Raw genomic sequence first — 15,387 nt, forward strand, 5'->3', positions numbered from 1 at the left:
TTCTCGCCCTCTGTTTCAGCCCCTCTGTTTCTCGCTCTCTGTTTCTCGCCCTCTGTTTCTCGCCCTCAGTTTCAGCCCCTCTGTTTCAGACCCTCTGTTTCAGCCCCTCTGTTTCTCGCCCTCTGTTTCTCGCCCACTCTTTCTCGCCCTCTGTTTCAGCCCCTCAGTTTCAGGCCCTCTGTTTCAGCCCCTCTGTTTCAGCCCCTCTGTTTCTCGCCCTCTGTTTCTCGCCCTCTGTTTCTTGCCCTCTGTTTCTCGCTCTCTGTTTCTCGCCCTTTATTTCTCGCCCTCTGTTTCAGCCCCTCTGTTTCAGCCCCTCTGTTTCAGCCCCTCTGTTTCTCGCCCTCTGTTTCAGCCCCTCTGTTTCTCGCCCTCTGTTTCTCGCCCACTGTTTCTCGCCCTCTGTTTCAGCCCCTCTGTTTCAGCCCCTCTGTTTCAGCCCCTCTGTTTCTCGCCCTCTGTTTCTCGCCCACTGTTTCTCGCCCTCTGTTTCAGCCCCTCTGTTTCAGCCCCTCTGTTTCAGCCCTTCTGTTTCAGCCCCTCTGTTTCTCGCCCTCAGTTTCTCGCCCTCTGTTTCTTGCCCTCTGTATCTCGCTCTCTGTTTGTCGTCCTCTGTTTCAGCCCCTCTGTTTCAGCCCCTCTGTTTCAGCCGGTCTGTTTCTCGCCCTCTGTTTCTCGCCCTCTGTTTCTCGCCCTCAGTTTCAGCCCCTCTGTTTCAGCCCCTTTGTTTCAGCCCCTCTGTTTCTGCCCCTCTGTTTCTCGCCCACTGTTTCTCGTCCTCTGTTTCAGCCCCTCTGTTTCAGCCCCTCTGTTTCAGCCCCTCTGTTTCAGCCCCTCTGTTTCTCGCCCTCAGTTTCTCGCCCTCTGTTTCTCGCCCTCTGTTTCTCGCCCTCTGTTTCAGCCCCTCTGTTTAAGCCGCTCTGTTTCTCGCCCTCTGTTTCTCGCCCTCTGTTTCAGCCCCTCTGTTTCAGCCTCTCAGTTTCAGCCCCTCTGTTTCTCCCCCTCTGTTTCAGCACCTCTGTTTCTCGCCCTCTCTTTCAGCCCCTCTCTTTCTCGCCCACTGTTGCAGACCCTCTGTATCTCGCCCTCTGTTTCAGCCCCTCTGTTTCAGCCCCTCTGATTCAGCCACTCTGTTTCAGCCCCTCTGTTTCTCGCCATCTGTTTCAGCCCCTCTGTTTCAGCCCCTCTGTTTCTCGCCCTCTGTTTCAGCCCCTCTGTTTCAGCCCCTCTGCTTCAGCCCCTCTGTTGCAGCACCTCTGTTTCTCGCCCTTTGTTTCTCGCCCTCTGTTTCAGCCCCTCTGTTTCAGCCCCTCTGATTCAGCCCCTCTGTTTCAGCACCTCAGTTTCTCGATCTCTGTTTCTCGCCCTCTGTTTCTCGCCCTCTGTTTCTCGCCAACTGTTTCTCGCCCACTGTTTCAGCCCCTCTGTTTCAGCCCCACTGTATCAGCCCATCTGTTTCAGCCCCTCTGTTTCAGCCACTCTGTTTCAGCCCCTCTGTTTCAGCCCCTCTTTTTCTCGCCCTCTGTTTCTCTTTCGCTGTTTCTCGCCCTCTGTTTCATCCCCTCTGTTTCTCGCCCACTGTTTCAGCCCCTCTGTTTCTCGCCATCTGTTTCAGCCCCTCTGTTTCAGCCCCTCTGTTTCTCGCCCTCTGTTTCAGCCCCTCTGTTTCAGCCCCTCTGTTTCAGCCCCTCTGTTTCTCGCCCTCTGTTTCTCGCCCTCTGTTTCAGCCCCTCTGTTTCAGCCCCTCTGTTTCAGCCCCTCTGTTTCTCGCCCTCTGTTTCTCGCCCTCTGTTTCTCGCCCTCTGTTTCTCGATCTCTGTTTCTCGCCCTCTGTTTCTCGCCCTCTGTTTCAGCCCCTCTGTTTCAGCCCCTCTGTTTCAGCCCCTCTGTTTCAGCACCTCTGTTTCAGCCCCTCGGTTTCTCGCCCTCTGTTTCTCGCCCTCTGTTTCAGCCCCTCTGTTTCTCGCTCTCTGTTTCTCGCCCTCTGTTTCTCGCCCTCTGTTTCAGCCCCTCTGTTTCAGCCCCTCTGTTTCAGCCCCTCTGTTTCTCGCCCTCTTTTTCTCGCCCACTGTTTCTCGCCCTCTGTTTCTCGCTCTTTGTTTCTCGCCCTCTGTTTCTCGCACTCTGTTTCAGCCCCTCTGTTTCAGCCCCTCTGTTTCAGCCCCTCTGTTTCATCCCCTTTGTTTCAGCCCCTCTGTTTCAGCCCCTCTGTTTCTCGCCCTCTGTTTCTCGCCCTCTGTTTCTCGCCCTCTGTTTCAGCCCCTCTGTTTCAGCCCCTCTGTTTCAGCCCCTCTGTTTCTCGCCCTCTGTTTCTCGCCCACTGTTTCTCGCCCTCTGTTTCAGCCCCTCTGTTTCAGCCCCTCTGTTTCTCGCCCTCTGTTTCTCGCCCTCTGTTTCTCGCCCTCTGTTTCTCGCTCTTTGTTTCTCGCCCTCTGTTTCTCGCACTCTGTTTCAGCCCCTCTGTTTCAGCCCCTCTGTTTCAGCCCCTCTGTTTCATCCCCTCTGTTTCAGCCCCTCTGTTTCAGCCCCTCTGTTTCTCGCCCTCTGTTTCTCGCCCTCTGTTTCTCGCCCTCTGTTTCTCGCTCTCTGTTTCTCGCCCTCTGTTTCTCGCCCTCTGTTTCTCGCCCTCTGTTTCTCGCCCACTGTTTCTCGCCCTCTGTTTCAGCCCCTCTGTTTTTCGCCCTCTGTTTCTCGCCCTCTGTTTCTCGCCCTCTGTTTCTCGATCTCTGTTTCTCGCCCTCTGTTTCTCGCCCTCTGTTTCAGCCCCTCTGTTTCTCGCTCTCTGTTTCTCGCCCTCTGTTTCTCGCCCTCTGTTTCAGCCCCTCTGTTTCAGACCCTCTGTTTCAGCCCCTCTGTTTCTCGCCCTCTGTTTCTCGCCCACTGTTTCTCGCCCTCTGTTTCAGCCCCTCTGTTTCAGGCCCTCTGTTTCAGCCCCTCTGTTTCAGCCCCTCTGTTTCTCGCCCTCTGTTTCTCGCCCTCTATTTCTTGCCCTCTGTTTCTCGCTCTCTGTTTCTCGCCCTCTATTTCTCGCCCTCTGTTTCAGCCCCTCTGTTTCAGCCCCTCTGTTTCAGCCCCTCTGTTTCTCTCCCTCTGTTTCAGCCCCTCTGTTTCTCGCCCTCTGTTTCTCGCACACTGTTTCTCGCCCTCTGTTTCAGCCCCTCTGTTTCAGCCCCTCTGTTTCAGCCCCTCTGTTTCTCGCCCTCTGTTTCTCGCCCACTGTTTCTCGCCCTCTGTTTCAGCCCCTCTGTTTCAGCCCCTCTGTTTCAGCCCCTCTGTTTCAGCCCCTCTGTTTCTCGCCCTCTGTTTCTCGCCCTCTGTTTCTTGCCCTCTGTTTCTCGCTCTCTGTTTCTCGCCCTCTGTTTCAGCCCCTCTGTTTCAGCCCCTCTGTTTCAGCCCCTCTGTTTCTCGCCCTCTGTTTCTCGCCCTCTGTTTCTCGCCCTCAGTTTCAGCCCCTCTGTTTCAGCCCCTTTGTTTCAGCCCCTCTGTTTCTGCCCCTCTGTTTCTCGCCCACTGTTTCTCGTCCTCTGTTTCAGCCCCTCTGTTTCAGCCCCTCTGTTTCAGCCCCTCTGTTTCAGCCCCTCTGTTTCTCGCCCTCTGTTTCTCGCCCTCTGTTTCTCGCCCTCTGTTTCAGCCCCTCTGTTTAAGCCGCTCTGTTTCTCGCCCTCTGTTTCTCGCCCTCTGTTTCAGCTCCTCTGTTTCAGCCTCTCAGTTTCAGCCCCTCTGTTTCTCCCCCTCTGTTTCAGCACCTCTGTTTCTCGCCCTCTCTTTCAGCCCCTCTCTTTCTCGCCCACTGTTGCAGACCCTCTGTATCTCGCCCTCTGTTTCAGCCCCTCTGTTTCAGCCCCTCTGTTTCAGCCCCTCTGTTTCAGCCCCTCTGTTTCTCGCCATCTGTTTCAGCCCCTCTGTTTCAGCCACTCTGTTTCTCGCCCTCTGTTTCAGCCCCTCTGTTTCAGCCCCTCTGCTTCAGCCCCTCTGTTTCAGCACCTCTGTTTCTCGCCCTTTGTTTCTCGCCCTCTGTTTCAGCCCCTCTGTTTCAGCCCCTCTGTTTCAGCCCCTCTGTTTCAGCACCTCTGTTTCTCGATTTCTGTTTCTCGCCCTCTGTTTCTCGCCCTCTGTTTCTCGCCCTTTGTTTCTCGCCCACTGTTTCAGCCCCTCTGTTTCAGCCCCACTGTATCAGCCCATCTGTTTCAGCCCCTCTGTTTCAGCCCCTCTGTTTCAGCCCCTCTGTTTCAGCCCCTCTGTTTCTCGCCCTCTGTTTCTCTTTCTCTGTTTCTCGCCCTCTGTTTCATCCCCTCTGTTTCTCGCCCACTGTTTCAGCCCCTCTGTTTCTCGCCATCTGTTTCAGCCCCTCTGTGTCAGCCCCTCTGTTTCTCGCCCTCTGTTTCAGCCCCTCTGTTTCAGCCCCTCTGTTTCAGCCCCTCTGTTTCAGCCCCTCTGTTTCAGCCCCTCTGTTTCTCGCCCTCTGTTTCTCGCCCTCTGTTTCAGCCCCTCTGTTTCAGCCCCTCTGTTTCAGCCCCTCTGTTTCTCGCCCTCTGTTTCTCGCCCTCTGTTTCTCGCCCTCTGTTTCTCGATCTCTGTTTCTCGCCCTCTGTTTCTCGCCCTCTGTTTCAGCCCCTCTGTTTCAGCCCCTCTGTTTCAGCCCCTCTGTTTCAGCACCTCTGTTTCAGCCCCTCTGTTTCTCGCCCTCTGTTTCTCGCCCTCTGTTTCAGCCCCTCTGTTTCTCGCTCTCTGTTTCTCGCCCTCTGTTTCTCGCCCTCTGTTTCAGCCCCTCTGTTTCAGCCCCTCTGTTTCAGCCCCTCTGTTTCTCGCCCTCTGTTTCTCGCCCACTGTTTCTCGCCCTCTGTTTCAGCCCCTCTGTTTCAGCCCCTCTGTTTCTCGCCCTCTGTTTCTCGCCCGCTGTTTCTCGCCCTCTGTTTCTCGCACTCTGTTTCAGTCCCTCTGTTTCAGCCCCTCTGTTTCAGCACCTCTGTTTCATCCCCTCTGTTTCAGCCCCTCTGTTTCAGCCCCTCTGTTTCTCGCCCTCTGTTTCTCGCCCTCAGTTTCTCGCCCTCTGTTTCTCGCTCTCTGTTTCTCGCCCTCTGTTTCTCGCCCTCTGTTTCAGCCCCTCTGTTTCAGCCCCTCTGTTTCAGCCCCTCTGTTTCTCGCCCTCTGTTTCTCGCCCACTGTTTCTCGCCCTCTGTTTCAGCCCCTACGTTTCATCCCCTCTGTTTCAGCCCCTCTGTTTCAGCCCCTCTGTTTCAGCCCCTCTGTTTCTCGCCCTCTGTGTCATCCCCTCTGTTTCAGCCCCTCTGTTTCAGCTCCTCTGTTTCAGCCCCTCTGTTTCAGCCCCTCTGTTTCTCGCCCTCTGTTTCTCGCCCTCTGTTTCTCGCCCTCTGTTTCAGCCCCTCTGTTTCAGCCCCTCTGTTTCAGCCCCTCTGTTTCTCGCACTCTGTTTCTCGCCCTCTGTTTCTCGCCCACTGTTTCTCGCCCTCTGTTTCAGCCCCTCTGTTTCAGCCCCTCTGTTTCAGCCCCTCTGTTTCATCCCCTCTGTTTCTCGCCCTCTGTTTCAGCCCCTCTGTTTCAGCCCCTCTGTTTAGCTCCTCTGTTTCAGCCCCTCTGTTTCAGCCCCTCTGTTTCTCGCTCTCTGTTTCTCGCCCTCTGTTTCTCGCCCTCTGTTTCAGCCCCTCTGTTTCAGCCCCTCTGTTTCAGCCCCTCTGTTTCAGCCCCTCTGTTTCTCGCCCTCTGTTTCAGCCCCTCTGTTTCTCGCCCTCTGTTTCTCGCCCACTGTTTCTCGCCCACTGTTTCAGCCCCTCTGTTTCAGCCCCTGTGTTTCAGCCCCTCTGTTTCTCGCCCTCTGTTTCTCGCCCACTGTTTCTCGCCCTCTGTTTCAGCCCCTCTGTTTCAGCCCCTCTTTTTCAGCCCCTCTGTTTCAGCCCCTCTGTTTCTCGCCCTCTGTTTCTCGCCCTCTGTTTCTTGCCCTCTGTTTCTAGCTCTCTGTTTCTCGCCCTCTGTTTCAGCCCCTCTGTTTCAGCCCTCTGTTTCAGCCCCTCTGTTTCTCGCCCTCTGTTTCTCGCCCTCTGTTTCTCGCCCTCAGTTTCAGCCCCTCTGTTTCAGCACCTTTGTTTCAGCCCCTCTGTTTCTGCCCCTCTGTTTCTCGCCCACTGTTTCTCGTCCTCTGTTTCAGCCCCTCTGTTTCTCGCCCTCTGTTTCAGCCCCTCTGTTTCAGCCCCTCTGTTTCTCGCCCTCTGTTTCTCGCCCTCTGTTTCTCGCCCTCTGTTTCAGCCCCTCTGTTTAAGCCGCTCTGTTTCTCGCCCTCTGTTTCTCGCCCTCTGTTTCAGCTCCTCTGTTTCAGCCTCTCAGTTTCAGCCCCTCTGTTTCTCCCCCTCTGTTTCAGCACCTCTGTTTCTCGCCCTCTCTTTCAGCCCCTCTCTTTCTCGCCCACTGTTGCAGACCCTGTGCATCTCGCCCTCTGTTTCAGCCCCACTGTTTCATCCCCTCTGTTTCAGCCCCTCTGTTTCAGCCCCTCTGTTTCTCGCCATCTGTTTCAGCCCCTCTGTTTCAGCCCCTCTGTTTCTCGCCCTCTGTTTCAGCCCCTCTGTTCCAGCCCCTCTGTTTCAGCCCCTCCGTTTCAGCACCTCTGTTTCTCGCCCTTTGTTTCTCGCCCTCTGTTTCAGCCCCTCTGTTTCTCGCCCTCTGTTTCAGCCCCTCTGTTTCTCGCCCTCTGTTTCAGCCCCTCTGTTTCAGTCCCTCTGTTTCAGCCCCTCTGTTTGTGCCCCTCTGTTTCAGCCCCTCTGTTTCACGCCCTCTGTTTCAGCCCCTCTGTTTCAGCCCCTCTGTTTCTCGCCCTCTGTTTCAGCCCCTCTGTTTCAGACCCTCTGTATCAGCCCCTCTGTTTCAGCCCCTCTGTTTCTCTCCCTCTTTTTGTCGCCCTCTGTTTCAGCCCCTCTGTTTCAGCCCCTCTGTTTCAGCCCCTCTGTTTCAGCCCCACTGTTTCTCGCCCTCTGCTTCTCGCTCTCTGTTTCTCGCCCTCTGTTTCTCGCCCTCTGTTTCAGTCCCTCTGTTTCAGCCTCTCTGTTTCAGCCCCTCTGTTTCAGCCCCTCTGTTTCTCGCCCTCTGTTTCTTTCCCTCTGTTTGTCGCCCTCTGTTTCAGCCCCTCTGTTTCAGTCCCTCTGTTTCAGCCCCTCTGTTTCAGCCCCTCTGTTTCAGCCCCTCTGTTTCTCGCCCTCTGTTTCAGCCCCTCTGTTTCAGCCCCTCTGTTTCTCGCCCTCAGTTTCAGCCCCTCTGTTTCAGACCCTCTGTTTCAGCCACTCTGTTTCAGACCCTCTGTTTCTCGCCCTCTGTTTCTCGCCCTCTGTTCCAGCCCCTCTGTTTCAGCCCCTCTGTTTCAGCCCCTCTGTTTCTCGCCCTCTGTTTCTCGCCCTCTGTTTCTCGCCCTCTGTTTCTCGCTCTCTGTTTCTCGCCCTCTGTTTCTCGCCCTCTGTTTCAGCCCCTCTGTTTCAGCCCCTCTGTTTCAGCCCCTCTGTTTCAGCCCCTCTGTTTCAGCCCCTCTGTTTCTCGCCCTCTGTTTCAGACCCTCTGTTTCAGCCCCTCAGTATCAGCCCCTCTCTTTCAGCCCCTCTGTTTCTCGCCCTCTGTTTCTCGCCCTCTGTTTCTGGCCCTCTGTTTCTCGCCCACTGTTTCAGCTCCTCTGTTTCAGCCCCACTGTATCAGCCCATCTATTTCAGCCCCTCTGTTTCAGCCCCTCTGTTTCAGCCCCTCTGTTTCAGACCCTACGTTTCTCGCCCTCTGTTTCTCGCCCTCTGTTTCTCGCCCTCTGTTTCATCCCCTCTGTTTCTCGCCCACTGTTTCAACCCCTCTGTTTCTCGCCATCTGTTTCAGCCCCTCTGTTTCAGCCCCTCTGTTTCTCGACCTCTGTTTCAGCCCCTCTGTTTCAGCCCCTCTGTTTCAGCCGCTCTGATTCAGCCCCTCTGTTTCTCGCCCTCTGTTTCTCGCCCTCTGTTTCAGCCCCTCTGTTTCAGCCCCTCTGTTTCAGCCCCTCTGTTTCTCGCCCTCTGTTTCTCGCCCTCTGTTTCTCGCCCTCTGTTTCTCGATCTCTGTTTCTCGCCCTCTGTTTCTCGCCCTCTGTTTCAGCCCCTCTGTTTCAGCCCATCTGTTTCAGCCCCTCTGTTTCAGCCCCTCTGTTTCAGCCCCTCTGTTTCTCGCCCTCTGTTTCTCGCCCTCTGTTTCAGACGCTCTGTTTCTCGCTCTCTGTTTCTCGCCCTCTGTTTCTCGCCCTCTGTTTCAGCCCCTCTGTTTCAGCGCCTCTGTTTCAGCCCCTCTGTTTCTCGCCCTTTGTTTCTCGCCCACTGTTTCTCGCCCTCTGTTTCAGCCCCTCTGTTTCAGCCCCTCTGTTTCAGCCCCTCTGTTTCAGCCCCTCTGTTTCTCGCCCTCAGTTTCTCGCCCTCTGTTTCTTGCCCTCTGTTTCTCGCTCTCTGTTTCTCGCCCTCTGTTTCTCGCACTCTGTTTCAGCCCCTCTGTTTCAGCCCCTCTGTTTCAGCCCCTCTGTTTCTCGCCCTCTGTTTCAGCTCCTCTGTTTCTCGCCCTCTGTTTCTCGCCCACTGTTTCTCGCCCTCTGTTTCAGCCCCTCTGTTTCAGCCCCTCTGTTTCAGCCACTCTGTTTCAGCCCCTCTGTTTCTCGCCCTCTGTTTCTCGCCCTCTGTTCCAGCCCCTCTGTTTCAGCCCCTCTGTTTCAGCCCCTCTGTTTCTCGCCCTCTGTTTCTCGCCCTCTGATTCTCGCCCTCTGTTTCTCGCTCTCTGTTTCTCGCCCTCTGTTTCTCGCCCTCTGTTTCAGCCCCTCTGTTTCAGCCCCTCTGTTTCAGCCCCTCTGTTTCAGCCCCTCTGTTTCAGCCCCTCTGTTTCTCGCCATCTGTTTCAGACCCTCTGTTTCAGCCCCTCAGTATCAGCCCCTCTCTTTCAGCCCCTCTGTTTCTCGCCCTCTGTTTCTCGCCCTCTGTTTCTCGCCCTCTGTTTCTCGCCCACTGTTTCAGCCCCTCTGTTTCAGCCCCACTGTATCAGCCCATCTGTTTCAGCCCCTCTGTTTCAGCCCCTCTGTTTCAGCCCCTCTGTTTCAGCCCCTCTGTTTCTCGCCCTCTGTTTCTCGCCCACTGTTTCTCGCCCTCTGTTTCATCCCCTCTGTTTCTCGCCCACTGTTTCAGCCCCTCTGTTTCTCGCCATCTGCTTCAGCCCCTCTGTTTCTCGCCCTCTGTTTCAGCCCCTCTGTTTCAGTCCCTCTGTTTCAGCCCCTCTGTTTGTGCACCTCTGTTTCAGCCCCTCTGTTTCACGCCCTCTGTTTCAGCCCCTCTGTTTCAGCCCCTCTGTTTCTCGCCCTCTGTTTCAGCCCCTCTGTTTCAGCCCCTCTGTTTCTCGCCCTCTGTTTGTCGCCCTCTGTTTCAGCCCCTCTGTTTCAGCCCCTCTGTTTCAGCCCCTCTGTTTCAGCCCCACTGTTTCTCGCCCTCTGCTTCTCGCTCTCTGTTTCTCGCCCTCTGTTTCTCGCCCTCTGTTTCAGTCCCTCTGTTTCAGCCCCTCTGTTTCAGCCCCTCTGTTTCAGCCCCTCTGTTTCTCGCCCTCTGTTTCTTTCCCTCTGTTTCTCGCCCTCTGTTTCAGCCCCTCTGTTTCAGTCCCTCTGTTTCAGCCCCTCTGTTTCAGCCCCTCTGTGTCAGCCCCTCTGTTTCTCGCCCTCTGTTTCAGCCCCTCTGTTTCAGCCCCTCTGTTTCTCGCCCTCAGTTTCAGCCCCTCTGTTTCAGCCCCTCTGTTTCAGCCCCTCTGTTTCAGCCCCTCTGTTTCTCGCCCTCTGTTTCAGCCCCTCTGTTTCAGCCCCTCTGTTTCTCGCCCTCTGTTTGTCGCCCTCTGTTTCAGCCCCTCTGTTTCAGCCCCTCTGTTTCTCGACCTCTGTTTCAGCCCCTCTGTTTCAGCCCCTCTGTTTCAGCCCCTCTGATTCAGCCCCTCTGTTTGTCGCCCTCTGTTTCTCGCCCTCTGTTTCAGCCCCTCTGTTTCAGCCCCACTGTTTCAGCCCCTCTGTTTCTCGCCCTCTGTTTCTCGCCCTCTGTTTCTCGCCCTCTGTTTCTCGATCTCTGTTTCTCGCCCTCTGTTTCTCGCCCTCTGTTTCAGCCCCTCTGTTTCAGCCCATCTGTTTCAGCCCCTCTGTTTCAGCCCCTCTGTTTCAGCCCCTCTGTTTCTCGCCCTCTGTTTCTCGCCCTCTGTTTCAGACGCTCTGTTTCTCGCTCTCTGTTTCTCGCCCTCTGTTTCTCGCCCTCTGTTTCAGCCCCTCTGTTTCAGCGCCTCTGTTTCAGCCCCTCTGTTTCTCGCCCTTTGTTTCTCGCCCACTGTTTCTCGCCCTCTGTTTCAGCCCCTCTGTTTCAGCCCCTCTGTTTGAGCCCCTCTGTTTCAGCCCCTCTGTTTCTCGCCCTCTGTTTCTCGCCCTCAGTTTCTTGCCCTCTGTTTCTCGCTCTCTGTTTCTCGCCCTCTGTTTCTCGCCCTCTGTTTCAGCCCCTCTGTTTCAGCCCCTCAGTTTCAGCCCCTCTGTTTCTCGCCCTCTGTTTCAGATCCTCTGTTTCTCGCCCTCTGTTTCTCGCCCACTGTTTCTCGCCCTCTGTTTCAGCCCCTCTGTTTCAGCCCCTCTCTTTCAGCCACTCTGTTTCAGCCCCTCTGTTTCTCGCCCTCTGTTTCTCGCCCTCTGTTCCAGCCCCTCTGTTTCAGCCCCTCTGTTTCAGCCCCTCTGTTTCTCGCCCTCTGTTTCTCGCCCTCTGATTCTCGCCCTCTGTTTCTCGCTCTCTGTTTCTCGCCCTCTGTTTCTCGCCCTCTGTTTCAGCCCCTCTGTTTCAGCCCCTCTGTTTCAGCCCCTCTGTTTCAGCCCCTCTGTTTCTCGCCCTCTGTTTCAGACCCTCTGTTTCAGCCCCTCAGTATCAGCCCCTCTCTTTCAGCCCCTCTGTTTCTCGCCCTCTTTTTCTCGCCCTCTGTTTCTCGCCCTCTGTTTCTCGCCCACTGTTTCAGCCCCTCTGTTTCAGCCCCACTGTATCAGCCCATCTGTTTCAGCCCCTCTGTTTCAGCCCCCCTGTTTCAGCCCCTCTGTTTCAGCCCCTCTGTTTCTCGCCCTCTGTTTCTCGCCCACTGTTTCTCGCCCTCTGTTTCATCCCCTCTGTTTCTCGCCCACTGTTTCAGCCCCTCTGTTTCTCGCCATCTGTTTCAGCCCCTCTGTTTCTCGCCCTCTGTTTCAGCCCCTCTGTTTCAGTCCCTCTGTTTCAGCCCCTCTGTTTGTGCACCTCTGTTTCAGCCCCTCTGTTTCACGCCCTCTGTTTCAGCCCCTCTGTTTCAGCCCCTCTGTTTCTCGCCCTCTGTTTGTCGCCCTCTGTTTCAGCCCCTCTGTTTCAGCCCCTCTGTTTCAGCCCCTCTGTTTCAGCCCCACTGTTTCTCGCCCTCTGCTTCTCGCTCTCTGTTTCTCGCCCTCTGTTTCTCGCCCTCTGTTTCAGTCCCTCTGTTTCAGCCCCTCTGTTTCAGCCCCTCTGTTTCAGCCCCTCTGTTTCTGGCCCTCTGTTTCTTTCCCTCTGTTTCTCGCCCTCTGTTTCAGCCCCTCTGTTTCAGTCCCTCTGTTTCAGCCCCTCTGTTTCAGCCCCTCTGTGTCAGCCCCTCTGTTTCTCGCCCTCTGTTTCAGCCCCTCTGTTTCAGCCCCTCTGTTTCTCGCCCTCAGTTTCAGCCCCTCTGTTTCAGCCCCTCTGTTTCAGCCCCTCTGTTTCAGCCCCTCTGTTTCTCGCCCTCTGTTTCAGCCCCTCTGTTTCAGCCCCTCTGTTTCAGCCCCTCTGTTTCAGCCCCTCTGTTTCTCGCCATCTGTTTCAGCCCCTCTGTTTCAGCCCCTCTGTTTCAGCCCCACTGTTTCTCGCCCTCTGCTTCTCGCTCTCTGTTTCTCGCCCTCTGTTTCTCGCCCTCTGTTTCAGTCCCTCTGTTTCAGCCCCTCTGTTTCAGCCCCTCTGTTTCAGCCCCTCTGTTTCTCGCCATCTGTTTCTTTCCCTCTGTTTCTCGCCCTCTGTTTCAGCCCCTCTGTTTCAGTCCCTCTGTTTCAGCCCCTCTGTTTCAGCCCCTCTGTGTCAGCCCCTCTGTTTCACGCCCTCTGTTTCAGCCCCTCTGTTTCAGCCCCTCTGTTTCTCCCCCTCAGTTTCAGCCCCTCTGTTTCAGCCCCTCTGTTTCAGCCACTCTGTTTCAGCCCCTCTGTTTCTCGCCCTCTGTTTCTCGCCCTCTGTTTCAGCCCCTCTGTTTCAGCCCCTCTGTTTCAGCCCCTCTGTTTCTCGCCCTCTGTTTCTCGACCTCTGTTTCTCGCCCTCTGTTTCTCGCTCTCTGTTTCTCGCCCTCTGTTTCTCGCCCTCTGTTTCAGCCCCTCTGTTTCAGCCCCTCTGTTTCAGCCCCTCTGTTTCAGCCCCTCTGTTTCTCGCCCTTTGTTTCTCGCCCACTGTTTCTCGCCCTCTGTTTCAGCCCCTCTGTTTCAGCCCCTCTGTTTCAGCCCCTCTGTTTCAGCCCCTCTGTTTCTCGCCCTCAGTTTCTCGCCCTCTGTTTCTTGCCCTCTGTTTCTCGCTCTCTGTTTCTCGCCCTCTGTTTCTCGCACTCTGTTTCAGCCCCTCTGTTTCAGCCCCTCTGTTTCAGCCCCTCTGTTTCTCGCCCTCTGTTTCAGCTCCTCTGTTTCTCGCCCTCTGTTTCTCGCCCACTGTTTCTCGCCCTCTGTTTCAGCCCCTCTGTTTCAGCCCCTCTGTTTCAGCCACTCTGTTTCAGCCCCTCTGTTTCTCGCCCTCTGTTTCTCGCCCTCTGTTCCAGCCCCTCTGTTTCAGCCCCTCTGTTTCAGCCCCTCTGTTTCTCGCCCTCTGTTTCTCGCCCTCTGATTCTCGCCCTCTGTTTCTCGCTCTCTGTTTCTCGCCCTCTGTTTCTCGCCCTCTGTTTCAGCCCCTCTGTTTCAGCCCCTCTGTTTCAGCCCCTCAGTTTCAGCCCCTCTGTTTCAGCCCCTCTGTTTCTCGCCATCTGTTTCAGACCCTCTGTTTCAGCCCCTCAGTATCAGCCCCTCTCTTTCAGCCCCTCTGTTTCTCGCCCTCTGTTTCTCGCCCTCTGTTTCTCGCCCTCTGTTTCTCGCCCACTGTTTCAGCCCCTCTGTTTCAGCCCCACTGTATCAGCCCATCTGTTTCAGCCCCTCTGTTTCAGCCCCTCTGTTTCAGCCCCTCTGTTTCAGCCCCTCTGTTTCTCGCCCTCTGTTTCTCGCCCACTGTTTCTCGCCCTCTGTTTCATCCCCTCTGTTTCTCGCCCACTGTTTCAGCCCCTCTGTTTCTCGCCATCTGCTTCAGCCCCTCTGTTTCTCGCCCTCTGTTTCAGCCCCTCTGTTTCAGTCCCTCTGTTTCAGCCCCTCTGTTTGTGCACCTCTGTTTCAGCCCCTCTGTTTCACGCCCTCTGTTTCAGCCCCTCTGTTTCAGCCCCTCTGTTTCTCGCCCTCTGTTTCAGCCCCTCTGTTTCAGCCCCTCTGTTTCTCGCCCTCTGTTTGTCGCCCTCTGTTTCAGCCCCTCTGTTTCAGCCCCTCTGTTTCAGCCCCTCTGTTTCAGCCCCACTGTTTCTCGCCCTCTGCTTCTCGCTCTCTGTTTCTCGCCCTCTGTTTCTCGCCCTCTGTTTCAGTCCCTCTGTTTCAGCCCCTCTGTTTCAGCCCCTCTGTTTCAGCCCCTCTGTTTCTCGCCCTCTGTTTCTTTCCCTCTGTTTCTCGCCCTCTGTTTCAGCCCCTCTGTTTCAGTCCCTCTGTTTCAGCCCCTATGTTTCAGCCCCTCTGTGTCAGCCCCTCTGTTTCTCGCCCTCTGTTTCAGCCCCTCTGTTTCAGCCCCTCTGTTTCTCGCCCTCAGTTTCAGCCCCTCTGTTTCAGCCCCTCTGTTTCAGCCCCTCTGTTTCAGCCCCTCTGTTTCTCGCCCTCAGTTTCAGCCCCTCTGTTTCAGACCCTCTGTTTCAGCCACTCTGTTTCAGACCCTCTGTTTCTCGCCCTCTGTTTCTCGCCCTCTGTTCCAGCCCCTCTGTTTCAGCCCCTCTGTTTCAGCCCCTCTGTTTCTCGCCCTCTGTTTCTCGCCCTCTGTTTCTCGCCCTCTGTTTCTCGCCCTCTGTTTCTCGCCCTCTGTTTCTCGCCCTCTGTTTCAGCCCCTCTGTTTCAGCCCCTCTGTTTCAGCCCCTCTGTTTCAGCCCCTCTGTTTCAGCCCCTCTGTTTCTCGCCCTCTGTTTCAGACCCTCTGTTTCAGCCCCTCAGTATCAGCCCCTCTCTTTCAGCCCCTCTGTTTCTCGCCCTCTGTTTCTCGCCCTCTGTTTCTGGCCCTCTGTTTCTCGCCCACTGTTTCAGCTCCTCTGTTTCAGCCCCACTGTATCAGCCCATCTATTTCAGCCCCTCTGTTTCAGCCCCTCTGTTTCAGCCCCTCTGTTTCAGACCCTACGTTTCTCGCCCTCTGTTTCTCGCCCTCTGTTTCTCGCCCTCTGTTTCATCCCCTCTGTTTCTCGCCCACTGTTTCAACCCCTCTGTTTCTCGCCATCTGTTTCAGCCCCTCTGTTTCAGCCCCTCTGTTTCTCGACCTCTGTTTCAGCCCCTCTGTTTCAGCCCCTCTGTTTCAGCCGCTCTGATTCAGCCCCTCTGTTTCTCGCCCTCTGTTTCTCGCCCTCTGTTTCAGCCCCTCTGTTTCAGCCCCTCTGTTTCAGCCCCTCTGTTTCTCGCCCTCTGTTTCTCGCCCTCTGTTTCTCGCCCTCTGTTTCTCGATCTCTGTTTCTCGCCCTCTGTTTCTCGCCCTCTGTTTCAGCCCCTCTGTTTCAGCCCATCTGTTTCAGCCCCTCTGTTTCAGCCCCTCTGTTTCAGCCCCTCTGTTTCTCGCCCTCTGTTTCTCGCCCTCTGTTTCAGACGCTCTGTTTCTCGCTCTCTGTTTCTCGCCCTCTGTTTCTCGCCCTCTGTTTCAGCCCCTCTGTTTCAGCGCCTCTGTTTCAGCCCCTCTGTTTCTCGCCCTTTGTTTCTCGCCCACTGTTTCTCGCCCTCTGTTTCAGCCCCTCTGTTTCAGCCCCTCTGTTTCAGCCCCTCTGTTTCAGCCCCTCTGTTTCTCGCCCTCAGTTTCTCGCCCTCTGTTTCTTGCCCTCTGTTTCTCGCTCTCTGTTTCTCGCCCTCTGTTTCTCGCACTCTGTTTCAGCCCCTCTGTTTCAGCCCCTCTGTTTCAGCCCCTCTGTTTCTCGCCCTCTGTTTCAGCTCCTCTGTTTCTCGCCCTCTGTTTCTCGCCCACTGTTTCTCGCCCTCTGTTTCAGCCCCTCTGTTTCAGCCCCTCTGTTTCAGCCACTCTGTTTCAGCCCCTCTGTTTCTCGCCCTCTGTTTCTCGCCCTCTGTTCCAGCCCCTCTGTTTC

Source organism: Stegostoma tigrinum, unplaced genomic scaffold, assembly GCF_030684315.1.
Source record: "Stegostoma tigrinum isolate sSteTig4 unplaced genomic scaffold, sSteTig4.hap1 scaffold_48, whole genome shotgun sequence".
NCBI lineage: Eukaryota > Metazoa > Chordata > Chondrichthyes > Orectolobiformes > Stegostomatidae > Stegostoma > Stegostoma tigrinum.